At 43.4% G+C, this 27,040-nt stretch overlaps 1 long non-coding RNA gene across 1 annotated transcript in view; it reads right to left on the bottom strand.

Moving 5' to 3' along the window:
• LOC137561265 (uncharacterized) overlaps window positions 1-26,723 on the bottom strand; it is a 37,821-nt gene extending 11,098 nt beyond the window's left edge. Inside the window, exons 1-2 of the long non-coding RNA XR_011029957.1 lie at window positions 26,648-26,723; window positions 978-1,095 (exon numbers count right to left, since the gene is read on the bottom strand). This is a non-coding gene — a long non-coding RNA (uncharacterized lncRNA). The remainder of the gene's footprint in view (window positions 1-977; window positions 1,096-26,647) is intronic.
• Window positions 26,724-27,040: the final 317 nt, after the last annotated feature.

The raw sequence follows: 27,040 nt of genomic DNA, 5'->3' as shown, positions 1-27,040 counted from the left end.
ATCAGACAATTAAATGCCTAAAGATATAGTCTACCTGTACCAGGCCTCCCGCCCCAACAGTACATTGCAGGAAGGAGTAACTTGGCTATTCTGTGTTCTGTTGAGTTATGGCACCATGAGAGGACTCCTGCTGCCACCCCCAACTCCTGGATAGGAAACATTTAACACTTTGTGAACATACTCACGCACAACAACTGTTGCCCATACACTGTTCCGGGCAAGAGTTCATACAGACATGTCGCTCAGATGCAGTATGTTGGATCCTTAAACAAAGTCGCCGAAGTAGGGGTGGTAAACTGTGCACACACACCAAATAGAGATAAGTGTGTGTACGAGGCTATTGAGATGAGCCAGATGTTGGATTGTACCAGTTCCATTAAGTCCATTTTAATTACAATTTGACATTTGAAAATTAACTACATCTGTATTTGTAAATACACTATGCAAAAGTTAGCAACACTAGTTATCTTCAGTCTGGCACCACCTACTTATGCACATTGAGGAGGTTGCAAAAGGCACTACACAAAGTCACCAGAAGTGCAGCAAGCTACTGTGTCATCTTGAATTAACATTTACAAAGTTGCAGTTATTTATGTTGAAAAAAAGATGTGTACAATCAAGTCCAACCTTTCACAGCTCACTACACCTCAGTCCAGAGTAAAGACACGACGGCAGAAGCTCTCTGGGCTGGTTTACACTGCAAGAGCTTTTTCTATGAGCTTGTGATTTTAAAAGCTCTTGCTAATGTACTGCAATGTGTGTGTTATCACTACAGTAATGTGATTTTTTTAAATTAAAAAATATTTTCGAAAAAAAAAAAGTTTAAAAAGCTCTTGCAGTGTGAACCAGCCCTCTGTCTGGTTCAAGGTATCATCTTACCACACCTGGCAACCATAGCTGTGGATGCCCTTCAAAGGTAAAAAAAAAGCATCCAAGCACCTTTTATATGCAAGTAAAGAATTAGCCATAACTACCACCTGTGGTAAAGTATTCCATATTTTAACCAAGCTTGCCAAGAAGAACCCATTTCTAAATAGGTGGGAAAATCTCCTTTCCTCCACCTGAAGTTCATAACCTTTTGTCTTTTGTAGAGACCTAGAGATAAATAAAAGCGTGTTAGCCAAGCTTTAACATTGCCTTTGGATGTATTGGTTAATCTGGTCACCTCCCAAGCTAAACGAGTCCAGTTTGTCTAACCTTTATGGCTAACATGGTACAATACTGCTACTTTCTTGCTAAGTGAGACCTTTCATCTCTTAAAAATTGTGTACATGTTCTAAAACTATAATGTCCTTCCTAAATTGCGGTGCCCAAAACTGTATCCCATATCCCAACACTATGGAACTCCCTACCTCCACCCATTAGGGCAGCCCCCTCCTTCAACACCTTCAAGAAGGCCCTCAAAACTCACCTTTTCACTCTGGCCTACTACCTCTCACAATTGCTCTAAACCCACAGCCGAACTCTGGTCCCCTACCTCTCGTGTCCCTACCTCTCCCTCTAGATTGTAAGCCTTTGGGCAGGGTCCTCCTCCTTTTGTGTCCTACCTGATCATGCACCTCCATTACTGTGCACCCATGCTATGCATCTGAGTGAACCTAACTTGCCTAATCTCCATGCTCCCCTCCAGTGACTGCCTAAGCATTACCTTGTACTCATACTGTGCTGCGTGATCTGGTTTTCTTGTATTCCTGTATTGTCATATTGCGGTTTGTCACCCCTAAATATTGTCTGTAACCTAAATTACTGTCCAGCGCTGCGTAATATGTTGGCGCTTTATAAATACAATAAATAATAATATTGTAGATGTCGCCTTACAACTTATTTATACAGAGGGGGTAGTAGAATAGCATCTCATGATTTTAAAGTGGCTGAATGGAGTAATGGTTAAAGTGAACCGAGCATCATTTTTAACACCCAGGGCAGCTCTATAGCAAATAAAAAATGCATTCTAAAAATGTGGTTTATTATTAAAAAAAACTTTAATTTTACCTCATTTTTTTACATCTAAGAGTTAAATTAGCCACTTTGTCCGACCGCAAAGGACCTGCGGTCCCTGAGCAGGAGATGGTGAAAACAGATAAGAAATTGCCTCTTTAGACTTAATTGACCACAAACAAACCCCCATTGTACTTCAAACAGAAAACATCAGTTACAGTTGAAGAATGTCACACCTAGCCTGGATAACAGCACTTGTAAAACAGCAGGGGTTGAGCTTCTGAACAATGTCAGCCCTTGCAGCTATTTGAAGCCAAGAGCTGCTTGGATCCCTTTAAGGGCTCTGCCTCTGACACAGGAGACCAGGGTTCGAATCTCGGCTCTGCCTGTTAGTAAGCCAGCACCTATTCAGTAGGAGACCTTGGGTCAGTCTCCCTAACACTGCTACTGCCTATAGAGCGCGTCCTAGTGGCTGCAGCTCTGGCGCTTTGAGTCCGGCAGGAGAAAAGTGCAATATAAGTGTTCTGTGTTTGTTTGTTTATTCCAATTTTATGTATCCTAGAATTTATTTTAGCCGCTGCTGCATGGCATTGAACCAGTATTGCCAGAGGCAATATTGCCAGTATTGCCAGAGCTACAGAGCAAAGCTCTGCCTCTACCGGGAAGCTATCACCGCATTTTTCCCCTGGGATTGGGGGGGGGGGGGGGGTCTAAAGACCTCGTTCTGCTGCGGGAATGGGGCATTTCAGCACTGCTTATATTGCTTAAGATAAATAGCAGGTAAAAAGTATTTAATGTGGCTTCAGACTCTCTTTAACGAGGTATATTGCATACACCTCCATGTTGCACACTTTGAATTTTTTTTTGTTCCCTCATTGTCTTTAATGCAGTTCCATTCTGAAAAGAAAACAATGAATGAAAAAGGTAATTTGTCTGCCTTGCACACTTCAAAAAGTCTCAGCAGAACGTAGATCTGTGGGATATCTGGACATGGATGGCTGCTGCTGGAAAACTTTAAGGGTAGGAACACACTAGGCAGAATCGCATATGCGTTTTCCACTATGCTATGGGGAAAACCCATGTGATTCTGTCTAGTGTGTTCCTACCCTCAAACTTGGAATAATGCAGTGTGTAGAAAATGGAAAAAGGGCAGCTAAGAAGAAAACCTAGAAAGCTCCTACTTTACTTTCAAGTGAAAAAAGGTTCATCACACAGCCATCCCTCCTGCTCTGTTCATGCCATGTGATTTATGACACCAGTTGGGGTCTGGAATTTCCCAGTTCACAAACCAGCTAATACATAACACATGGGGGAGGCACAGAGTACTAGAAGGATGCAGAGGTGTGATTATCACGGACATTACATTCATTCTGCTTTAATGGTCAGTAGTTTCTAGAAATATTCTCGTAATGAGCAATTCTCCACTGTCCCAGGTAACAGAAACTTATTTAGTAAGGAATCCTTGGCAAGACTCCCTAACACTGCAGGGTGGTCTATTGCGCATACCCTCAAGGTCTTGAAATAAGATGCAAATAATTTTCCGTTGATGTAGGATTGTGAAAACTTTGTAAGCAAATTCATGCAGCTTGAAAAAGGACCAGTTAAATTCCACCTTGGCGGGACATGATTAGTCCATTTTCAAGTTGCATGAATTTGCATACAAAATCTGCATAATCCTGCCTCACCATAATTCATCAGAATTATTTGCACCGCGTTGACCATCCCAAATGGTCAAGGGACAAGATACTGGCCAGTTCCTGCACCACTGACTGTCATTGCTGTAGACTCCTGTCTTCTCAGAGAAGCAACTTTCAAGCTTCTCATTGCCTGACATCACTCAGGATTAAATTCAGGGCTTCTTCTAGTCCCTAGCAGTCTATCAGGTCCCATGCTGAAGTTCTGCTGTTCTCCTGACATCTGATGACCCCTCTGTAAGATGGTGACCTGCGACTGGGTTGTGGGCTTCTGCACAGGTATGCTGTGCTCCTCTCGTGATTGTGCTCCCATGGCCGGGAGCACTCTGTGCTTGCACAGTTCAAGTCTTTCCGAACTGCAAAGTTTAGAGCACTCCCAACCATGGGAGCGAAATCACTAGATGCACTCTACGCAGCTGTGGGTCATGTTCTTATGGATGGGACAGCAGCAGCCTGGAGAACAGCAGAACTTTGGCATGGGACCTGATAGACTTCTAGGGGCTAGAAGAAGCCCAAGGTGAGTAAAACTTTTATTTCTTAGATTTGCATCATGTATCCTTTAAAGGGAAGGTTCACGGTGGTTGAAAAAAAAAATACCTTTAAAGGGAAGGTTCACGGTGGTTGAAAAAAAAAAATACTAATCCACTTACCTGGGGCTTCTTCCAGCCCGTGGCAGGCAGGACGTGACCTCGGCGCCGCTCCGCAGGCTCCCGGTCTCCTCCGGTGGCGCACCCGACCTGGCCAGGTCAGCTGCCAGGTCAGGCTCTTCTGCTCTCCAAAATGCGCCTCACGCGGGGGCGCTGACGTTATCGGACGTCCTCCGGGCTGTACTGCGCAGTAGTTCTGCACCTGCGCAGTACAGCCCAGAGGACGTCCGATGACATCAGCGCGCCTGCGTGAGGCGCATTTTGGAGCACTGTAGAGCCCTACCTGGCAGCCGGCCTGGCCAGGTCGGGTGCGCCACCGGAGGAGACCGGGAGCCTACGGAGCGGCGCCGAGGTCACGTCCTGCCTGCCACGGGCTGGAGGAAGCCCCAGGTAAGTAGATTAGCATTTTTTATTTTTATCAACCACCATGAACCTTCCCTTTAAAGGATACATGATGCAAATCTAAGAAATAAAAGTTTTACTCACCTTGGGCTTCTTCTAGCCCCTAGAAGTCTATCAGGTCCCATGCCAAAGTTCTGCTGTTCTCCAGGCTGCTGCTGTCCCATCCATAAGAACATGACCCACAGCTGCGCAGCGTGCATCTAGTGATTTCACTCCCATGGCTGGGAGTGCTCTAAAGTTTGCAGTTCGGAAAGCACAGAGTGCTCCTGGCCACGGAACGGCGCGGAGGGCGCGTCCTGCCTGCCATGGGCTGGAGGAAGCCCCAGGTAAGTGGATTAGCATTTTTTTTTTTCAACCACCGTGAATTCAGCCAGGGGAGGGGAAAAGGAGAATCTTGCATGCGCATGGCAGCCTACCCATCATTGCCTAAAGATCCAGCATGATGCACCTTTAGTGACAACTCCCGCCCAACAAACCTTCAAACTCATGCCTCATACTCACCACACCTGCTGGAAGCACCTTGGCCTTACGTCATCCCTCCTCCTCGCTTCATAGTAACAGACGTGTCGCTAGCTTGTCTAGGGTAGTGAAGCATCTGTACAGAACTAGGCCTCAAGCTGTCGCCCAAGGCACTTGTATGAGGTTTTACAGTTTTTAAGTCCTGTGCAGAGAATTATAATACATTATCTGATTGGGTGAAGGCTGAAAGTAAAGTACCACAAACTTTTTTTCAGCAACTTCATTCTTAATTGGTTTATAAATTCAAGTTCAATTGTCAAACCATGTATGTGTGTTTTCAAACGATACAAAACTTGGTAATGTAATAAAATCCATAGAAGATATATCTCCAGTTTACAAGGTGACGCAGACAAGCTAAATGATGGGGCAATTATATGGCAACTGGAGTATAGCTATGAATAACCAATATTGATAGATGTAATGCACGAGGCATGTCATTTACTGTGTGTTAAATTAATTGACAGAATAAGTTCTGTATATGATTAGCAAGAAATGCTAAAGCTAACAATATTTTAGTTCGATTTAAAAGAGATATGTGGTATATTCACTAAATATCAGTGAAACTTGCATGTGCAGAAAGGTGATTACGCAAAGTATGTAATGTACGTTGAGCAACTAAGCGCTTCTTACATTGCTGTGTGTATAATGTGTTATGGATTATGAGTTGTAGAGAAAAGACTGTTAGGGTAGAGGGGTACAGAAACATACCTTGTCTGCTGCCTTGAGTGTGTAAAAATGGGAAGCAAAGTTAAAAAAAAAAAAAAAAAAAAGTGGGGGTTGAAGATTGACTGGCCTTTTTTTGCACCATATACAAAAATGTTGACCAACACTGCTATTGACTGTTCTATATCTTTTTACAAGCATAGCTTGCCATGACTCAACAGATCACAAGGACACTGTCACTGAAGAGCAGCAGATGGAAATATATTGCTGTGAGACACAATGGCATTTCCCAGCTCAGCGCCACATCATTTGTTACTTGGAAGCCAGAAATTGTAGAGATCACCAGAGCCAGACACGTCACATCTCTCTATGGAGTCAGAGCTTACCTAGAATTATCATGTATGTATTCCTGCAATCTACTCACTGAAAGCCTAAGAAATATGTCTAGATTTACCTTTACTCTTTCCACACTTGTATCATGCTGTTACAAGGGTTTATAGTTTTAAATCATAATGACATCTCTCTGACCTAATACTCACAGAGGCTGATGTAAGCACAACATATGAAATATGGGTTTCTCTCCCTTTAACTGTATGTACAAAATTTATGATTTCCTGGAAGTGAAAATGTATACATAGCTGGCCTGGATCAATACATTGCTGCTTTCAAAATACTATAGAGAGAAGAGAGAAAAGATAGCATGGCCTCTGATATCTGATTATCTGACTGAAATTGTCATCTTACCTTTTAGTCATGCCACTAAAAGGTGGCATCAAAAGTATTATTTATTCCCAGATTTGTGTATCTTAACTCACTAAAATTATACCTATCTGATCTAATAATAACGATAGCTCTAACATTTGCCCAGTGCTTTTCTTCTGTCGGATTCAAAGCGCATTAGAGCTGTGGCCACCCTGCAGTGTTAGGGAGTCTTGCACAAAGACTCCTTACTGAATAGGTACTGGTTTGCTAAATACTGTGAGCCAAGATTTGAACCCTGGTCTCCTATGTCAGAGGTGGTGCCCTTAACCAGTATACTATCCAGCCACTGAGAGGGATATGGAAAGTGTGTTTACTGACTTCCTTTTAAAGTACTATTTGTCCGACTGTTGTGGGGATGGGTAGGTGCTACAGGATGTGACCCAAACATGCATACCAATATTAACTTATGTATCTCTGTATGACAACACTTCTGTTGACACCAAACTTCTGTCACTCACTTAGTGGTCCATTGCTCCAACTCACACTGATGGCCATACGCTTGAACTCATATTCACTAGTCTCTGTTCTAATACTGATTTTACCAATCCTCCGCTCCCTCTCACTGACCATAACTTAACTTCTCTCTCTCCTCCTCTTTTCCTACTACACTGGCACAAGTATGCCCACATATTTGCATAAACTACCGCAACCTAGACATGTAGTCTGTCTCTGATGTCCTGATTTAAAAAGGTGCTTTAGAGTAGCTGAACGGTGTTGAAGAAAAAGTAAAGGTGCGTACACACGCACTACGACCGCCAACGACGGGTCCGTCAGACCCTCCCACTGGACGGACTTTCAGGCGACAGTAGCGCGTGTGTATGCACTGTCGGCAGACTGATAAGGCTGTTTCTGAATGATCCGCCGGGCGGATCGCTCAGAAACAGCCTTATCAGTCCACCGACAGTGCGTACACACTCGCTACTGTCGCCTGAAAGTCCGTCCAGCGAGAGGGTCTGACGGACCCGTTGTTGGCGGCCGTAGTGCGTGTGTACGCACCTTATCACAAGTGAGTGAGGACTTCATTTCATACAAAAAAAAAGCCTTAAAGAGAAACCGTGGCCAAGAATTGAACTTCATCCTAATCAGTAGCTGATACCCTCTTTTACATGAGAAATCTAATCTTTTTCACAAACAGATCAGGGGGCTCTGTATGGCTGATATTGTGGTGAAATCCCACCCACAGGAAACTGTGAGGACCATGGTCCTAGCAGTTTCCTGTCTGTGAACCTCGTTTCACTGTGGGAAATAGCTGTTTACAGTTGTTTCCAACTGCCAAAAAAGCAAGCAGCAGCTACTCCCAATGACATCACCTACCAGCAGTAAAAATGTCACCATGTGAAAAATGTCAAAATGTAAATCTGGTGGAGGAAAGATTTTACAATGGGCAAACACTGACTAAATCATTTATACATAATTATTGTAAAAATGAAGCACTTTATTTATTACATTATTTTCACTGGAGTTCACAACTTTAGAAGTTCTCTCTCTTCCACAAAATATTTCTATTTTTCTTCCCTAATATTTTCACTCCCACAATCCAAAGTGCTTTGTCTATGGGGATACCTCAAGGCTGTGTCCTTGGCCCCTTATTTTCCATCTACATGCATGGTCTTGGCAACGTAATCAACTCATTTGGGTTTCAATACCATTTATATGCAGATGATACACAGCTGTACCTCTCGGCTCCAGACCTTAACCACTTCCTGACCGCCTAACGCACAGAGGTGGCCGGGAAGTGGAGCCCGCAAGGACCAGCTCATGCCCAAAGGCGGCGGTCCTTGTAGGGGCATGGGCGGAGAGATCGCATCATTCGTGACGCGATCCTCCACCGGCGCCTGTCTCCGTTCACCCGCCGCAACATCCCGCCGGCCATACGGAAGCGCCGGCGGGATGTTAACCCGACGATCGCCGCATACAAAGTGTATAATACACTTTGTAATGTTTACAAAGTGTATTATACAGGCTGCCTCCTGCCCTGGTGGTCCCAGTGTCCGAGGGACCACCAGGGCAGGCTGCAGCCACCCTAGTCTGCACCCAAGCACACTGATCTCCCCCCCCCCCTGTCCCCTGATCGCCCATAGCACCCCTCAGACCCCCCCCTGCCCACCTCCCAGACCCCTGTTTACACCCAATCACCCCCCTAATAACCCATCAATCACTCCCTGTCACTATCTGTCAACGCTATTTTTTTTTAACCCTAAACTGCCCCCTGGGGACTCCTGATCACCCCCCACCCCTCAGATTCTCCCCAGACCCCCCCCCCCCCTTGTGTACTGTATACCTCTATCCCCCTGTCAATCACCTGTCAATCACCTGTCAATCACCCATCAATCACCCATCAATCACCCCCTGTCACTGCCACCCATCAATCAGCCCCTAACCTGCCCCTTGCGGGCAATCTGATCACCCACCCACACCAATAGATCGCCCGCAGATCCGACGTCAGATCACCTCCCAAGTGCAGTGTTTACATCTGTTCTCTACCCTAAACACCCACTAATTACCCATCAATCACCCCCTATCACCGTTACCCATCAGATCAGACCCTAATCTGCCCCTTGCGGGCACCCAATCACCTGCCTACACGCTCAGATTGCCCTCAGACCCCCCCCTTATCAATTCGCCAGTGCATTAGTTACATCTGTTCTTCCCTGTAATAACCCACTGATCACCTGTCAATCACCCCCTGTCACTGCCACCCGTCAATCACCCCCTGGCACTGCCACCCATCAATCACCCCCTGTCACTGCCACCCATCAATCAGCCCCTAACCTGCCCCTTGCGGGCAATCTGATCACCCACCCACACCAATAGATCGCCCGCAGATCTGACGTCAGATCACCTCCCAAGTGCATTGTTTACATCTGTTCTCTCCTCCAAACATCCACTAATTACCCATCAATCACCCCCTGTCACTGCTATCCATCAGATTAGACCCCTATCTGCCCCTAGGGCACTCAATCACCTGCCCACACCCTCAGAACCCAGCCCTGATCACCTCGCCAGTGCATTGCTTGCATCTATTCCCCCCTCTAATCACACCTTGAGACACCCATCAATCACCTCCTGTCACCCCCTAGCACACCTACCCATCAGATCAGGCCCATCAGATTAGACCCCTATCTGCCCCTAGGGCACTCAATCACCTGCCCACACCCTCAGAACCCAGCCGTGATCACCTCGCCAGTGCATTGCTTGCATCTATTCCCCCCTCTAATCACACCTTGAGACACCCATCAATCACCTCCTGTCACCTCCTAGCACACCTACCCATCAGATCAGGCCCTAATTTGCCCCGTGTGGGCTCCTGATCACTCGGCCAAACCCTCAGACCCCCCTCAGACCCCCTTCCGATCACCTCCCCAGTGCATTGATTGCATCTATTTTCCCCTCTAACCACCCCCTGAGACACCCATCAATTACCTCCTGTCACCCCCCTAGCAATCCTATCCAACAGATCAGGCCCAATACAACCTGTCATCTAAAAGGCCACCCTGTTTATGACCGGTTCCACAAAATTCGCCCCCTCATACACCACCTGTCATCAAAATTTGCAGATGCTTATACCCCTGAACAGTCATTTTGAGACATTTGGTTTCCAGACTACTCATGGTTTTGGGCCTGTAAAATGCCAGGGCGGTATAGGAACCCCACAAGTGACCCCATTTTAGAAAAAAGACACCCCAATGTATTCTGTTAGGTGTATGACGAGTTCATAGAAGATTTTATTTTTTGTCAAAAGTTAGCGGAAATTGATTTTTATTGTTTTTTTTTTTCACAAAGTGTCATTTTTCACTAACTTGTGACAAAGAATACAATCTTCTATGAACTCACCATACTCCTAATGGAATGCCTTGGGGTGTCTTCTTTCTAAAATGGGGTCACTTGTGGGGTTCCTATACTGCCCTGGCATTTTAGGGGCCCTAAACCGTGAGGAGTAGTCTAGAAAACAAATGCCTCAAAATGACCTGTGAATAGGACGTTAGGCCCCTTAGCGCACCTAGGCTGCAAAAAAGTGTCACACATGTGGTACCGCCGTACTTAGAAGAAGTAGTATAATGTGTTTTGGGGTGTATTTTTACACATACCCATGCTGGGTGGGAGAAATCTCTCTGTAAATGGACAATTGTGTGTAAAAAAAATCAAACAATTGTCATTTACAGAGATATTTCTCCCACCCAGCATGGGTATGTGTAAAAATACACCCCAAAACACATTATACTACTTCTCCTGAGTACGGCGGTACCACATGTGTGGCACTTTTTTACACCCTAAGTACGCTAAGGGGCCCAAAGTCCAATGAGTACCTTTAGGATTTCACAGGTCATTTTGCGACATTTGGTTTCAAGACTACTCCTCACGGTTTAGGGCCCCTAAAATGCCAGGGCAGTATAGGAACCCCACAAATGACCCCATTCTAGAAAGAAGACACCCAAAGGTATTCCGTTAGGAGTATGGTGAGTCCATAGAAGATTTTATTTTTTGTCACAGGTTAGCGGAAAATGACACTTTGTGAAAAAAAACAATTAATATCAATTTCCGCTAACTTGTGACAAAAAAATAAAAACTTCTATGAACTCACCATACTCTTAATGGAATACCTTGGGGTGTCTTCTTTCTAAAATGGGGTCATTAGTGGGGTTCCTATACTGCCCTGGCATTTTAGGGGCCCTAAACCGTGAGGAGTAGTCTTGAAACAAAAATGACCTGTGAAATCCTAAAGGTACTCATTGGACTTTGGGCCCTTTAGCGCAGTTAGGGTCCAAAAAAGTGCCACACATGTGGTATCGCCATACTCGGGAGAAGTAGTATAATGTGTTTTGGGGTGTATTTTTACACATACCCATGCTGGGTGGGAGAATACCTCTGTAAATGACAATCTTTTGATTTTTTTTACACACAATTGTCCATTTACAGAGTTATTTCTCCCACCCAGCATGGGTATGTGTACAAATACACCCCAAAACACATTGTACTACTTCTCCCGAATATGGTGATACCACATGTGTGGCACTTTTTTGCAGCCTAACTGTGCTAAGGGGCCCAAAGTCCAATGAGTACCTTTAGGATTTCACAGGTCATTTTGAGAAATTTTGTTTCAAGACTACTCCTCACGGTTTAGGGCCCCTAAAATGCCAGGACAGTATAGGAACCCCACAAATGACTCCATTTTAGAAAGAAGACACCCCAAGGTATTCTGTTAGTAGTACGGTGAGTTCATAGAAGATTTTATTTTTTGTCACAAGTTAGCGGAAATTGATTTTTATTGGTTTTTTTCACAAAGTGTCATTTTCTGCTTACTTGTGACAAAAATAAAATCTTCTATGAACTCACCGTACTACTAACGGAATACCTTGGGGTGTCTTCTTTCTAAAATGGGGTCATTTGTGGGGTTCCTATACTGTCCTGCCATTTTAGGGGCCCTAAACCGTGAGGAGTAGTCTTGAAACGAAATTTCTCAAAATGACCTGTGAAATCCTAAAGGTACTCATTGGACTTTGGGCCCCTTAGCGCAGTTAGGGTGCAAAAAAGTGCCACACATGTGGTATCACCGTACTCAGGAGAAGTAGTATAATGTGTTTTGGGGTGTATTTTTACACATACCCATGCTGAGTGGGAGAAAGATCTCTGTAAATGGACAATTGTGTGTAAAAAAAATAAAAAAAAATGTCATTTACAGAGAAATTTATCCCACCCAGCATCGGTATGTGTAAAAATACACCCCAAAACACATTATACTACTTCTACTGAGTACGGCAATACCACATGTGGCACTTTTTTGCAGCCTAACTGCGCTAAGGGGCCCAAAGTCCAATGAGCACCTTTAGGCTTTACAGGGGTGCTTACAAATTAGCACCCCCCCAAAATGCGAGGACAGTAAACACACCCCACAAATGACCCCATTTTGGAAAGTAGACACTTCAAGGTATTCAGAGAGGGGCATGGCGAGTCCGTGGCAGATTTCATTTTTTTTTGTCGCAAGTTAGAAGAAATGGAAACTTTTTTTTTTTTGTCACAAAGTGTCATTTTCCGCTTACTTGTGACAAAAAAATATCTTCTATGAACTCACTATGCCTCTCAGTGAATACTTTGGGATGTCTTCTTTCCAAAATGGGGTCATTTGGGGGGTATTTATACTATCCTGGAATTCTAGCCCCTCATGAAACATGACAGGGGGTCAGAAAAGTCATAGATGCTTGAAAATGGAAAAATTCACTTTTTGCACCATAGTTTGTAAACGCTATAACTTTTACCCAAACCAATAAATATACACTGAATGGGGTTTTTTCAATCAAAAACATGTTTGTCCACATTTTTCGCGCTGCATGTATACAGAAATTTTACTTTATTTGAAAAATGTCAGCACAGAAAGTTAAAAAAATCATTTTTTGTCAAAATTCATGTCTTTTTTGATGAAAATAATAAAAAGTAAAAATCGCAGCAGCAATCAAATAGCACCAAAAGAAAGCTTTATTAGTGACAAGAAAAGGAGCCAAAATTCATTTAGGTGGTAGGTTGCATGAGCGAGTAATAAACCGTGAAAGCTGCAGTGGTCTGAATGGAAAAAAAGTGCCTGGTCCTTAAGGGGGTTAAAGCCCATGGTCCTCAAGTGGTTAACTTCTTCCTCACACATGTTCCTGACTGATTGTTTGCTATATCCACCTTTCATGACATCTTGCTTCTTAAAACTTAATTGGCCCAATCCAGTTCACTTTTTCTCCTAAGTTTTCTCCAAGATGATATTTCACATCTTGTCAATAAAATGCCTTTTAAGCCATCAGGAAGCAAGAAAATGCTCGGAATAATTTTGGCAGTACTTTTTCACCTACTTTGTGGTACTTAATTGAAGAGTGCTGAAAAGTTATTTTAAACAGAAGCCAAAAATGACCTCCTTGGAGAAAACTTAGGAGAAAAAGCGAATTAGATCAGGCCCAATATGAGTAAATCAGAACTAATAATTTTTCCACCGTCTCTGTCCACCTCTCTGCCTGACATAACAACAAATGGTAATAACACCCCCTATACCTTCAGTTCCCAAAGCATGGTGCCTAGGGGTAATATTTGATTCCTCTCTCTCTCTTTTATTCCTCACATTCAATCTCTAACCAGCTCCTGTCATCTCCAACTCAAAACACACCTTACATTCAATCTTTTCTCACTCAGAACACTACTCAAATGTTAGTACGTGTTCTTATAATATCTCATCTGGACTATTGTAACATACTACTTTGTGGACTACCAACTAACAGACTGTCACCACTCAGCGGCTTATCTCATTCATCTTTCTTTTTGCTTTTTCCTCTGCTGCACTTCTCTTTCAAGCTCTTCACTGGCTGCCAATTAACGAGTGGATCCACTTCAAACTCTGAAGGTGGCCACAAACCATACAATTTTTTAAATATCTTTTCAATTGAAAAATTGCAATCAATTTTTCTAACTGATTGTAACATTTCAAAAAAATCTGACCAATGTACCTCACACACATGTTCAATTTTTTCCCAATCATGAATACAATAATTTAAAACTCAGAAAAAAAAAAAGATTGGATCTAAACATCAAGTAATTGACAATCTCCCCCACACCATTCAATTTTCAGAAAAATTTATCAGAAAAATCCAATACTCCTGATCTTATTTAATCAAATAAAAATTGGATATTCTCGAACGAATGAAAAAAAAAAAAGTGATTTTTCAGGACTACCGATCGTATGTATCAAATTGGAGTAAAATTAGATCTTTTAATAGTATGGTGTGTGGCCACCTTAATAGTCCATTCTGGTTTAAAATAAATTGCCACCAAAAGTGATCACAAAATATAATTTATTCTAGAACTACATGTATATTTTTTCCCTCCCCCCCCCCCCCTCCTTTTTATTTCCTCAACAGTTCAGGTTTGTGACTTTGTGACGGTTAGGACCATGTGACAGATGCAGCATTGTACATGGCTACAGTACAAGTCTATGCAGCCACATAGTTACTAGCAGCTGCATTGACCAGCATTGTGACTACTGCCTCTGGAGATTTGGAAACAGATATAGTTCTTTACCACATATAACGCATACTTTATCACACGTTTGCAGGACTATCACTGATTCAACGTTCAAGAAAAATTGGCAAGTACGCCATACAAATGATATGCTTTATACATTATTAAAGCTGGGAGGGAGCTGTCATTAAAAAATACCCATGTTGACGTTCCCAACCCCCTCTGCCCTACTTAATGACTGTCAAGCTTATTCACCAGGTTTGCCACTTATTCCCAATCCTGTAATAAAAGAGGAGTAATTCTGAAAGAAAGGGGACCAGCTGGGAGTTACAGTATCTGTCTTTACATCTTCATTCTGTCCATGTGCAATACATCTGACACCTCAGTTGTACAGCTATTTATGGGAGACCGTGAATTAATTATTGTGAATCTTTAACTTCTTCAAATAATGAAAAACAGTGTATTTTTATCTTACACAGCAAAACTGCACATGCTGGATTTTTTGTGCATGTTTTTGATTGGTTTTGTAGAATTTTGAAGTTCACCTTTTATCTTATTGTTCTCATCAAAGTATGTAAATTGGTGGAAATTTAGTAGAACATACAGGTAAGAAACAGAAATGTCCAAGTGAAAAGCATACCGTCTTTCAACTATCTTTTAGCAACCAATGAAAAAACTCCCTTTACCTCTCTTTCCTTTTATTTTTCTCTTTTTCTTGCTATATCTCTTTCTATCTCTTTCGCACAATTACACACACACACTGACACACACACACACACACACACACACACCGTACACACACACACACACACACACCGTACACACACACACACACACACACACACACACACACACACACACCGTACACACACACACACACACACACACACACACACCGTACACACACACACACACACCGTACACACACACACACACACCGTACACACACCGTACACACACACACACGTACACACCGTACACACACACACACACACGTACACACACACACACACACGTACACACACACACACACGTACACACTGTACACACACACACACGTACACACCGTACACACCGTACACACACGTACACACCGTACACACACACACACACGTACACACCGTACACACACACACACACACGTACACACCGTACACACACACACGTACACACGCGTACACACACACGTACACACCGTACACACACACACACGTACACACCGTACACACACACACGTACACACGCGTACACACACGTGTACACACACGTACACACACGTGTACACACACGTACACACACACACACACACACACACACACACGTACACACACACACACACACATGTACACGTACACACACACGTACACGTACACACACACACGTACACACCGTACACACACACACACACACACACACACACATATACACCGTACACACACACACACACACACACACACACACACACACACACACACACACACACACACACACGTACACACCGTACACACACACACACACACACACGTACACACCGTACACACACACACACACACACACACACACACACACACACACACACGTACACACCGTACACACACACACACACGTACACACCGTACACACACACACGTACACACGCGTACACACACACGTACACACCGTACACACACACACACGTACACACCGTACACACACACACACACACACACACGTACACACACGTGTACACACACGTACACACACGTACACACACGTACACACGTACACACACACACACGTACACACACACACACACACACGTACACACACACACACACGCACACGTACACACACACGTACACGTACACACACACACACACACAAACACACACAAACACACACACACGTACACACCGTACACACACACACACACACACACACATATACACCGTACACACACACACACACACACACACACACGTACACACCGTACACACACACACACACACACACGTACACACCGTACACACACACACACACACACACACACACACACACACACACACACACACGTACACAACGTACACACACACACACACACACACACACACACACGTACACACCGTACACACACACACACGTACACACACACACACGTACACACACGTACACACCGTACACACACACACGTACACATCCGTACACACACGCACACACACACGTACACACACGTACACACACACGTACACACACACACACCACACACACCACACACACGGCACACAGTACAATGAAAGTATGCCTCACTTACATGGTAAACATGTTCTTCTTATTGTTAATGCACTGTTACTGCGTCGGGACCTGCTGTACCACAATCATTGTGTTATAGTACCATAAAGCTATCACTGTTTCTGTGACGGAATGTGGTATTTTTGTGCAATGTGACACAGTACGGTAAGTGTGAAAGGGGCCGTGGTATGCTGCAACCCCTCTGTATTTGTTCTTATATTTACTTTGTGGACTTGTTTGATTCTCGCTTGGCACTACTGGCACACACACACACATATACATATATTGTTACGGTGCTGAAATAGTTAAAGTGAACCTCCGTACTAAAAATCTACTCAGCAGAACTGAAAAGGCTTGGTGTTTCTTTAGCAGTTTTACAGCATCAGAACTTTGTTTTTCTAACCAAAGCATCATTTTTAGCTGCATTTTTAGCTAAGCTCCACCCATCAAAGAAAACTGCTCGGGCTTTTTCCCCCTGATGCTGTGATCAGCACACAGGACAGTTGGAACTGTGTCTCATGTTCCCTGTCACCTCCTTTCAACTAAAAAGATGGCTGCCCCATGAAATCACAAACATTTGCCTGTTCTTTTAAAACAGGGTGGGTAACAGATTATATTACCTATCTATTTTAATTAACATAACTAATGTAACTTAATGACAGTATGTTTGTTTAGGCTGAAGTTCCTCTTTAAGGACCGCGTGGTCTCCATAGCGGTTATTATTATTATTATTATTTATTGTATTTATAAAGCGCCAACATATTACGCAGCGCTGGACAATAAATATATACTATGATACAAGGATGACATACATAGGGTTATACACATAGAACAAAGTTATACATACAAATTGTACAAAATACATGATCATGCAATATGGGCTGGTTAGGTAGGCCCAGTAATACAAGTACAGGCTGTCATAGGACAGGAGCACATGATCCTGTAGATTACACTAGGGAGTGGAGGACCCTGCCAGAGGCTTACAATCTAAAGGGAGGGGTGGAAACACTAGGGGGGGGCTGTTAAATATTCCTTAGAGAGTTACTGTGTGGTAGGAGGTGGGTAGGCCATCATAAAGAGGTGGGTTTTGAGGGCTTGCTTGAATGTGTTGAAAGAGGGAGCAAGTCTGATGGGTGGTGGAAGGGCATTCCAGAGGGTGGGGGCAGCTCTTGAGAAATCCTGCAGGCGGGCATGGGAGTGTGAAATGCGCGGGGTGGTGAGGCGAAGGTCGTTGGAGGAACGGAGGGGGCGACCTGGTGTATACTTGTGAACAAGCTCCGAGATGTAGGTAGGGCATGTTTTGTGCACAGATTTATACGCCAGGCATAGAATCTTGAAACTTATCCTGAGACGGATAGGGAGCCAGTGCAGGGATTCACAAAGGGGAGATGTGGATGCAGAGCGGTGCGAAGAATGGATGAGTCTTGCAGCCGCGTTCATCACTGATTGAAGGGGGGCAGTGCGTTTCAGGGGGAGGCCAGAAAGGAGTGAGTTACAGTAATCAAGGCGGGAGATGATGAGGGCATGGATGAGCAGTTTGGTCGTGTCCGGGGTTAAGAATGGGCGGATCTTGGAGATATTACAGAGGTGGAAATTGCAGGCTCTTGTGATGTTTTGGATGTGTGGGATGAAGGAGAGGTCAGAGTCCAAGGTGACACCCAGGCAGCGGGCCTGGGAGGTAGGGAGAATGGTTGTGTTGTCGATTGTGAGGTGGAAACCTGGGATGGGTGCAGCAGCATGGGGTGGAAAGATCAGGAGCTCAGTTTTGTCTAGGTTAAGCTTTAGGAACCTAGCTGACATCCAGGAGGAAATTGCTGAGAGACACGAGGAGACCTTGTTTATGGTGGTGGCTGAGAGATCGGGGGTATGGAGGTAAATCTGAGTGTCATCTGCATAAAGGTGGTAATTGAAGCCCAGGGAGGAGATAAGCTTGCCAATTGAGGAAGTGTATATGGAGAAAAGAAGGGGGCCTAGAACAGAGCCCTGGGGGACCCCAACTGAAAGGGGGGCAGGAGTTGAGGAGGAGCCATTGAAGGAAGTGGTGAAGGAGCGATTGGATAGGTAGGAGGAGATCCAGGCCAAGGCAAGCCCATGGATGCCCATGGACTGTAGTGATTGGAGGAGGAGGGAGTGGTCAACAGAGCGGTTGCCATGGCTATTGTTATATCTCTTTCTCACATTACATAATTATCTGTGGTGAGTTGACAAACCATATATAGAGGAAATTCTGACAGTGTGGGCGACAACAGACAGCCATGGGCCACTAATCTCTGGGCTGGAAAGAAAGTCTTGTTTGCTTACTCTCCTGAGGTTTTTTTGTCCCCTGGTTTTCTCCTTCATCAATAATCCCAAATTCCACTCTAAAGCTAGGCATGCACTACATGACATATACCAAGTGTTGGGCAGGATCGATCATTCCCTGCTCAAATGGGAAAGTCTGATCATTCTGTCACTAAGGTTTTATTGTGCAAAATGATAACAATATCCCACAAGACATTGATATAGGTAAAATATATCAATCATCCGTCAAGTACATACAGATTACAAACGTCTTGGAATAGAGTAAAAAAAATGGCAAAAATATAAAGCATTTCATATAATCAGTAACTGTAAACAAACTATCCAATGCTATTGGAAACCAAAATTAGAACGAGCCGAGAACCAATCGTCCTAATGCAGGTGACATTTCTCCATGGAATCGTCCATTGTGTGATAAATACAGACTGACAGCATAATGTTATATTCCCTAGCAAGAACCTGATCATAATTCAGAGTTGGCTTTTCTGATTATATGCAAAAACCCATAAAATGGCACTTAAGAGTACATAATAAACTCTCTTCTATAGTTTAGGTATAAAAAAGTTGGGTGCAAGAAATAGGGCCTGGGTGGCGTCCAAAGAAATCTGCTTCACGAGAAGCCGGTGTGGCTAAAATTGTGCTTAGGTCCATAGAGTAACAGCCCATAGGCGCTTCCACAAGATGTGCATCATTTAACCTTTTGACTGACAACCCCTAAAGCAAAGTGGGGAAACCTGGAAATAAAAGCAAATCCACAATTCCACTGCGCTCAATCAGGAAGAAACTTCCACAAGGATCACATAAACTCATCCAATAGGTGCTGATCCGTTATTACTCTGGGACTATAGTAATGGCTCTGTAGAAAAGTAAAAAAATAGGAAAGAAAAGGAGCGATCTCTGGTGCATTAACTTTTTTAATTTGCTTCTTTAAAGGGTAGAATAAAACTCACAATGTTAAAATGAAGACAAAGCTTATCACACTTAAAAGTGTACATCACCGGGTCCCTCAGTTGGTATCACCATCAGAAGACGCCTCCACACTATGGGGGAGAATCACAAGATCCAAGGCGCCAGCGGGTTCGGGGACTCGGAATGCTATCAGCTGCTGCCCTGCGCCTATTGTGTCATGACGCGTTTCGGCGTTCCACGCCTTCGTCAGATGACGGAATGGCGCAGGGGACGCGTGTAAATACGCGTCCAGTAATCTAGCAACCACCCCGGAAAGTCAAACTAACTCCTACGGTGGCTGCAGATGATTAAAAAAGCTCTAAGTGCGCTGCTTGCAGTGAACAAATAAATGGCCCATTACAAAGCCACTGCCATAAACTACTACGGTGGCCGCCGCTTCTCATTTCAAACAGCAGTCAATTCACGTGAAATTAAATCAACCTTACACTATAAAATAAAAATGAAAGCTTATTGTTAAGAAATATAGAAATCAATAAAAATATATGGAGATATATAGATAGATAAACTTGACGATTTCTCCATCATAAAAATAATAACCGCTTTTTGCATAAAAACATACACAAAAAATCTTTGCAGAGCTGCGCAGCTACATGTAAACATTACTCGCCACTCAAATACATTTGGAACAGTAAGTGGATGAGTGAATGAATGAATCAGTATCTCTTATCGAGATTGGTTGGTAACACATTTTTAAAGATACAGTACAGAACTTAAACGAAGGGGCTGGAAAAAGAAACAGAGATCATTTAGACAGCCCCACTACTATTGAGCGTGTGCCAGAGAGGATCCATGGGAGATTCTAAGAGCAGAAAAAAGAAAGACAAAGACACCATACACTGCCAGTGTAAGATACCACGGAGAGGAGAAAGAAGGAGCATACACTCCATATTGAGAACCCGATTTAAATGGTGGCACTAGAGGGAAGCCCAAAAAAAACTTATTAAGGTAGCCATACACTGGTCGATTTGCCATCAGATCGACCAACAGATAGATCCCTCTCTGATCGAATCTGATCAAAGAGGGATCGTATGGCTGCCTTTACTGCAAACAGATTGTGAATCGATTTCAGCATGAAACCGATCACAATCTGTGAAGCTGCCTCTGCTGCCGCCCCCCCCCCCCCCCACATACATTACCTGCTCCGGCCAGTGTGACTCCCCCGGTCACCGATGTCTTCTTCTTCGCGCTGTTCTCCGGGTCCAGCTGGCTTGGCTTCACTGAACTTCCTGCCGGGGGAAGTTTTAAACAGTAGAGGGCGCTCTACTGTTTAAACTTCCTGCCGGGACAGGAAGTTCAGTGAAGCCAAGCCAGCTGGAGCCCAGCACAGAGAAGAAGACAGCGGAGACCGGGGGAGTCCCGCTGGCCGGAGCAGGTAATGTATTGCCGCTAGCGTCAGTCGTCGGGCATTCGAACGCCGCTATTGACGCACTCCCAACCCGCCGGCGACTAAGCAAAATCTTCCACACGGACGGATCGACGGGAACGATTGATTTCAGATGGAAATCGATCGTTCTGTCGGCATTTGTGCAACGATTTTACAGCAGATTTGTTCACAGTGATCGAATCTGCTGTATGTCGGCGGGAAAATCGTTAGGTGTATGGGCCCCTTTAGGGAGGTCTCATAGTTTAAGTAATCCAAAGCCAATTTATATATGGCGTTTTGGGATAACATCTTTATCTGGGGTAACAATCCATTTAAGAAACATCTGGTATTTTATACCAGATTTATTGACGACATACTAATCATTTGGGATGGTAATAATGATGAGTTTAACAGTTTTGTGGTATCTTACACTGGTAGTGTATGGTGTCTTTGTCTTTCTCTTTTCCTCTCTTAGAATCTCCCATGGATCCTCTCTGGCACACGCTCAATGGTAGTGGGGCTGTCTAAATTATCTGTTTCTTTTTCCAGCCCCTTCGTTTAGTTCTGTACTGTATCTTTAAAAATGTGTTACCAACCAATCTCGATAAGAGATACTGATTCATTCATTCACTCATCCACTTACTGTTCCAAATGTATTTGAGTGGCGAGTAATGTTTACATGCAGCTGAGCAGCTCTGCAAAGATTTTTTGTGTATGTTTTTATGCAAAAAGCGGTTATTATTTTTATGATGGAGAAATCGTCAAGTTTATCTATCTATATATCTCCATATATTTTTATTGATTTCTATATTTCTTAACAATAAGCTTTCATTTTTATTTTATAGTGTAAGGTTGATTTAATATCACGTGAATTGACTGTGGGCATCAATGGGGGAACGCCCGGCAGTATTAGGCCTAGTGCACACCAGAGCGGTTCTGCTGCGGTTTGCGATCCGCTTGCGGGTGCGGATCCGCTTGGGTAATGTATTTCAATGGGCTGGTGCACACCAGAGCGGAAGACATTTTGCAGAAACGCATACTCCCGGGTTGCTGCAGATTTTGGATTGCGGATGCGTTTCTGCCTCAATGTTAAGTATAGGAAAAACGCAAACCGCTCTGAAAAACGGCACTTCAGAGCGGTTTGCCAGGCGTTTTTTGTTACAGTAGCTGTTCAGTAACAGCTTTACTGTAACAATACATGAAATCTACTACACCAAAAACGCTTCACAAAACCGCAAAATGCTAGGAGAAACGCTACAGAAAAATAAGAAAAAGCGTTTCAAAATCTGCTAGCATTTTGCGGATCTGCTAGCGGTTTTTGGTGTGCACCAGGCCTTAGCGCAGATTTGCTCTACCATCCTGTGCTGTTATATGCCTAAATTCTTGTACAACCGTGTTCCTTCTCGCTGCTGTTTGAAATGAGAAGCGGTGGCCAACGTAGTAGTTTACGGCAGTGGCTTAGTAATGGGCCATCTATTTGTTCGCCGCAAGCAGCGTGCTTAGAGCTTTTTTAATCCTCTGCGGTCCCCGTAGGAGTTAGTTTGACTTTCCGGGGGTGGTTGCTAGGTTACTGGACGCGTATTTACATGCGTCCCCTGTGCAACTGCGTCATCTGACGAAGGCGTGGAACGCCAAAACGCGCCATGACGCAATAGGTGCAGGGCAGCTGCCGATAGCATTCCGAGTCCCCGAACCCGCTAGCGCTTTGGATCTTGTGATTCTCCCCCACTTTTGCCCACAGTGTGGAGGCGTCTTCTGATGGTGATACCAACTGAGGGACCCGGTGAAGTACACTTTTAAGTGTGATAAGCTTTGTCTTCATTTTAACATTGTGAGTTTTATTCTACCCTTTAAAGAAGCGAATTAAAAAGTTAATGCACCAGAGATCGCTCCTTTTCTTTCCTATTTTTTAAACCTGTGGAAATAGTTTGTGAAGTTTAACTGGCATGTGATACCAATGCATTGCCACCTTTAAAACCTGATTTCTACCCCACAATATGGGTACAAAGGAGAGAAAAGGCTCCACTGGGAAATTGCTCAGAGAGGTATAGATTTTCAAAAAATTTAGCATTGAGCGCTCCCTCCCCGCGCTCCATCCCACGTGTGGAGATTTTTGAGTAATGTCTAAGCAGACAATGGCAAAAATGTTCTTCAAATGGGACCACTCTATTAAAAAAGGGTAAAATGTATCACCAAGCCAAAACCTGTTGGAGGTGGTATAAGACTTGGTGATACACCATTGAAAGCTGGAGCCATTGAAAAACGCTGGGGGGAAACTCAGGATGTCCAATAAAAGGTAATTTTGGGGCAAAAGTTGATTTTAAGTGGAACTTTTCAAAACACTTATGAAATCCAGATCATTTTATTACCTTGTTTCACTTCATCTTAATCCCTTTTGAGTAGAAATAATGATTACACCACTACCATTGCTAACTTTACAGTGCTCAATGCAGTACAAAGCTGTGAGACTATAAAGACCTTAATTGCGGCCACATGCCTCCCCTCCTCCTATTCTTTTCTTTTCTTTTCTTTTTTAAAGCTGAGAAAGTAAATGTATTTATGTATTGTCTCATATGACTTGACATAGTCTTTCACTGTCCCATAAGCTAAAATATATGTTTGAACTATTGACTTTTTTTTTATCTATCCCCAGCACTCAGGAGCGGTTTTCTTCCAGGCAAGAGTTTTCTGGTGGAAATTCCCTGTCAGTGAGTATTACACTAGAGTCCGATTAGGTCCTCACTGGAAAGAAACTGTCACTTGCATACCCGAAAGTTTAACTTTTTGAGGTGAAAAAAAAAAAGGAAAAGGAACATTGACTATTTATTTGTATGCTTGGCAATGCACATACAGATGTCTTTCTCATCATGTCATTTGCCACCTCGGGTACACTTTAATTTCCTTTGAATTCAATTTTTCTATCAACTGTTAAGTCTCATTAATTAAGAAAAAAAAATCATATTGTGTACACCATACTGATGAGCAACCCTACTGAGGGACATGCTGAAGTTCAGAAAGAATATGCTGCACATCTATCTCCTTCCTAATGTCTATGAATGGCTTTGACTTTGACCAAAAAGCAAGTGCACACATAGCAATGGATTAGAGAGCAGGAAGGAGTGTCACTCAACACAGGATCTCAGCAAGAAAATCCAGCTTAATTTCTTTTTCCTCAGCACTGTAAGGAGCCCAAATGATGTATGTGAAGACATTATTATTATTATTATTTAGTATTTATATAGCGCCGACATCTTCCACATTGCTCTATAGAGTATATATATACAGGATCTTCTCAAAAAATGTGCATATTGTGATAAAGTTCATTATTTTCTGTAATGTACTGATAAACATTAGACTTTCATATATTTTAGATTAATTACACACAACTGAAGTAGTTCAAAGCCTTTTATTGTTTTAATATTGATGATTTTGGCATACAGCTCATGAAAACCCAAATTTCCTATCTCAAAAAAATAGCATATTTCATCCGACCAATAAAAGAAAAGTGTTTTTAAAACTAAAAAAGTCAACCTTCAAATAATTATGTTCAGTTATGCACTCAATACTTGGTTGGGAATCCTTTTGCAGAAATGACTGCTTCAATGCGGCATGGAGGCAATCAGCCTGTGGCACTGCTCAGGTGTTATGGAGGCCCAGGATGCTTCGATAGCGGCCTTGAGCTCATCCAGAGTGTTGGGTCTTGCGTCTCTCAACTTTCTCTTCACAATATCCCACAGATTCTCTATGGGGTTCAGGTCAGGAGAGTTGGCTTGCCAATTGAGCACAGTAATACCATGGTCAGTAAACCATTTATCAGTGGTTTTGGCACTGTGAGCAGGTTCCAGGTCGTGCTGAAAAATAAAATCTTCATCTCCATAAAGCTTTTCAGCAGATGGAAGCATGAACCCACTTTTGAACCAGAAACAGCGGCAGACGCGCCTGACCTGGGCTACAGAGTAGCAGCATTGGACTGTTGCTCAGTGGTCCAAAGTACTTTTTTCGGATGAAAGCAACTTTTACATGTCATTCAGAAATCAAGGTGCCAGAGTCTGGAGGGAGACTGGGGAGAGGGAAAATGCCAAAATGCCTGAAGTCCAGTGTCAAGTACCCACAGTCAGTGATGGTCTGGGGTGCCATGTCAGCTGCTGGTGTTGGTCCACTGTGTTTTATCAAGGGCAGGGTCAATGCAGCTAGCTATCAGGAGATTTTGGAGCACTTCATGCTTCCATCTGCTGAAAAGCTTTATGGAGATGAATATTTCATTTTTCAGCACGACCTGGCACCTGCTCACAGTGCCAAAACCTTACTGACCATGGTATTGCTGTGCTCAATTGGCCTGCCAACTCTCCTGACCTGAACCCCATAGAGAATCTGTGGGATATTGTGAAGAGAAAGTTGAGAGACGCAAGACCCAACACCCTGGATGAGTTTAAGGCCGCTATCGAAGCATCCTGGGCCTCCATAACACCTGAGCAGTGCCACAGGCTGATTGCTTGCATTCCACGCCGCATTGAAGCAGTCATTTCTGCAAAAGGATTCCAAACCAAGTATTGAGTGCATAACTGAAAATAATTATTTGAAGGTTGACTTTTTTAGTTTTTTAAAAACACTTTTCTTTTATTGGTCGGATGAAATATGCAAATTTTTTGAGATAGGAATTTTGAGTTTTCATGAGCTGTATGCCAAAATCATCAATATTAAAACAATAAAAGGCTTGAACTACTTCAGTTGTAGTGTAATGAATCTAAAATATATGAAAGTCTAATGTTTATCAGTACATTACAGAAAATAATGAACTTCATCACAATATGCTAATTTTTTTAGAAGATCCTGTATATATATATATATATATATATATATATATATATATATATATATATATATATATATAGGTTTGTCACTAACTGTCCCTCAGTGAAGCTCACAATCTAATCCCTACCATAGTCATATGTCTATGTATGGTGTAATGTATGTCTCGTAGTCTAAGGCCAATTTTTTGGGGGGAAGCCAATTAACTTATCTATATGTTTTTGGGATGTGGGAGGAAAGGGAGTGCCCAGAGGAAACCCACGCAGACACAGGGAGAACATACAAACTCCTTGCAGATAGAGCGCTAACCACTACACCACTGTGCTCACCATCAAGACATCAATTAGTTTACAGTAAGGCCTCCTTTCCACGAACTGTTAAGCTGTGTGCTCAGCAAGCGGTTACCAGGCACAAATAAGCAGTTATCATGCAGCAACAAGCAGGTACCAGGCAGCAGTGAGCAGTTGAGAGACTTTGAGAGGCATTTCACTGCCTATCAGCGGTCTGTGGAAAGGAGGCCTTAGCCCGAATCTAAGCATTTAGACTGACAGATTTGTATCTAATGTCTGATCACTAAACGGAGCTAGTCTACTTTAGGGGACCCACCGCAAATCCCCATAGACAATTTCACCTGGGCTGCAAAACGGAACAAATGTCTTCCGTTTGCTTGTTTAAACCTCCACAAGCCTTATATCCCTGGGTAGCTAAGCAGGTCCTCTAAC

The sequence above is a fragment of the Hyperolius riggenbachi genome, chromosome 3 (genome assembly GCF_040937935.1).
Source record: "Hyperolius riggenbachi isolate aHypRig1 chromosome 3, aHypRig1.pri, whole genome shotgun sequence".
Classification (NCBI taxonomy): Eukaryota; Metazoa; Chordata; class Amphibia; order Anura; family Hyperoliidae; genus Hyperolius; species Hyperolius riggenbachi.
This window is presented reverse-complemented; position numbering and strand designations above follow the sequence as displayed.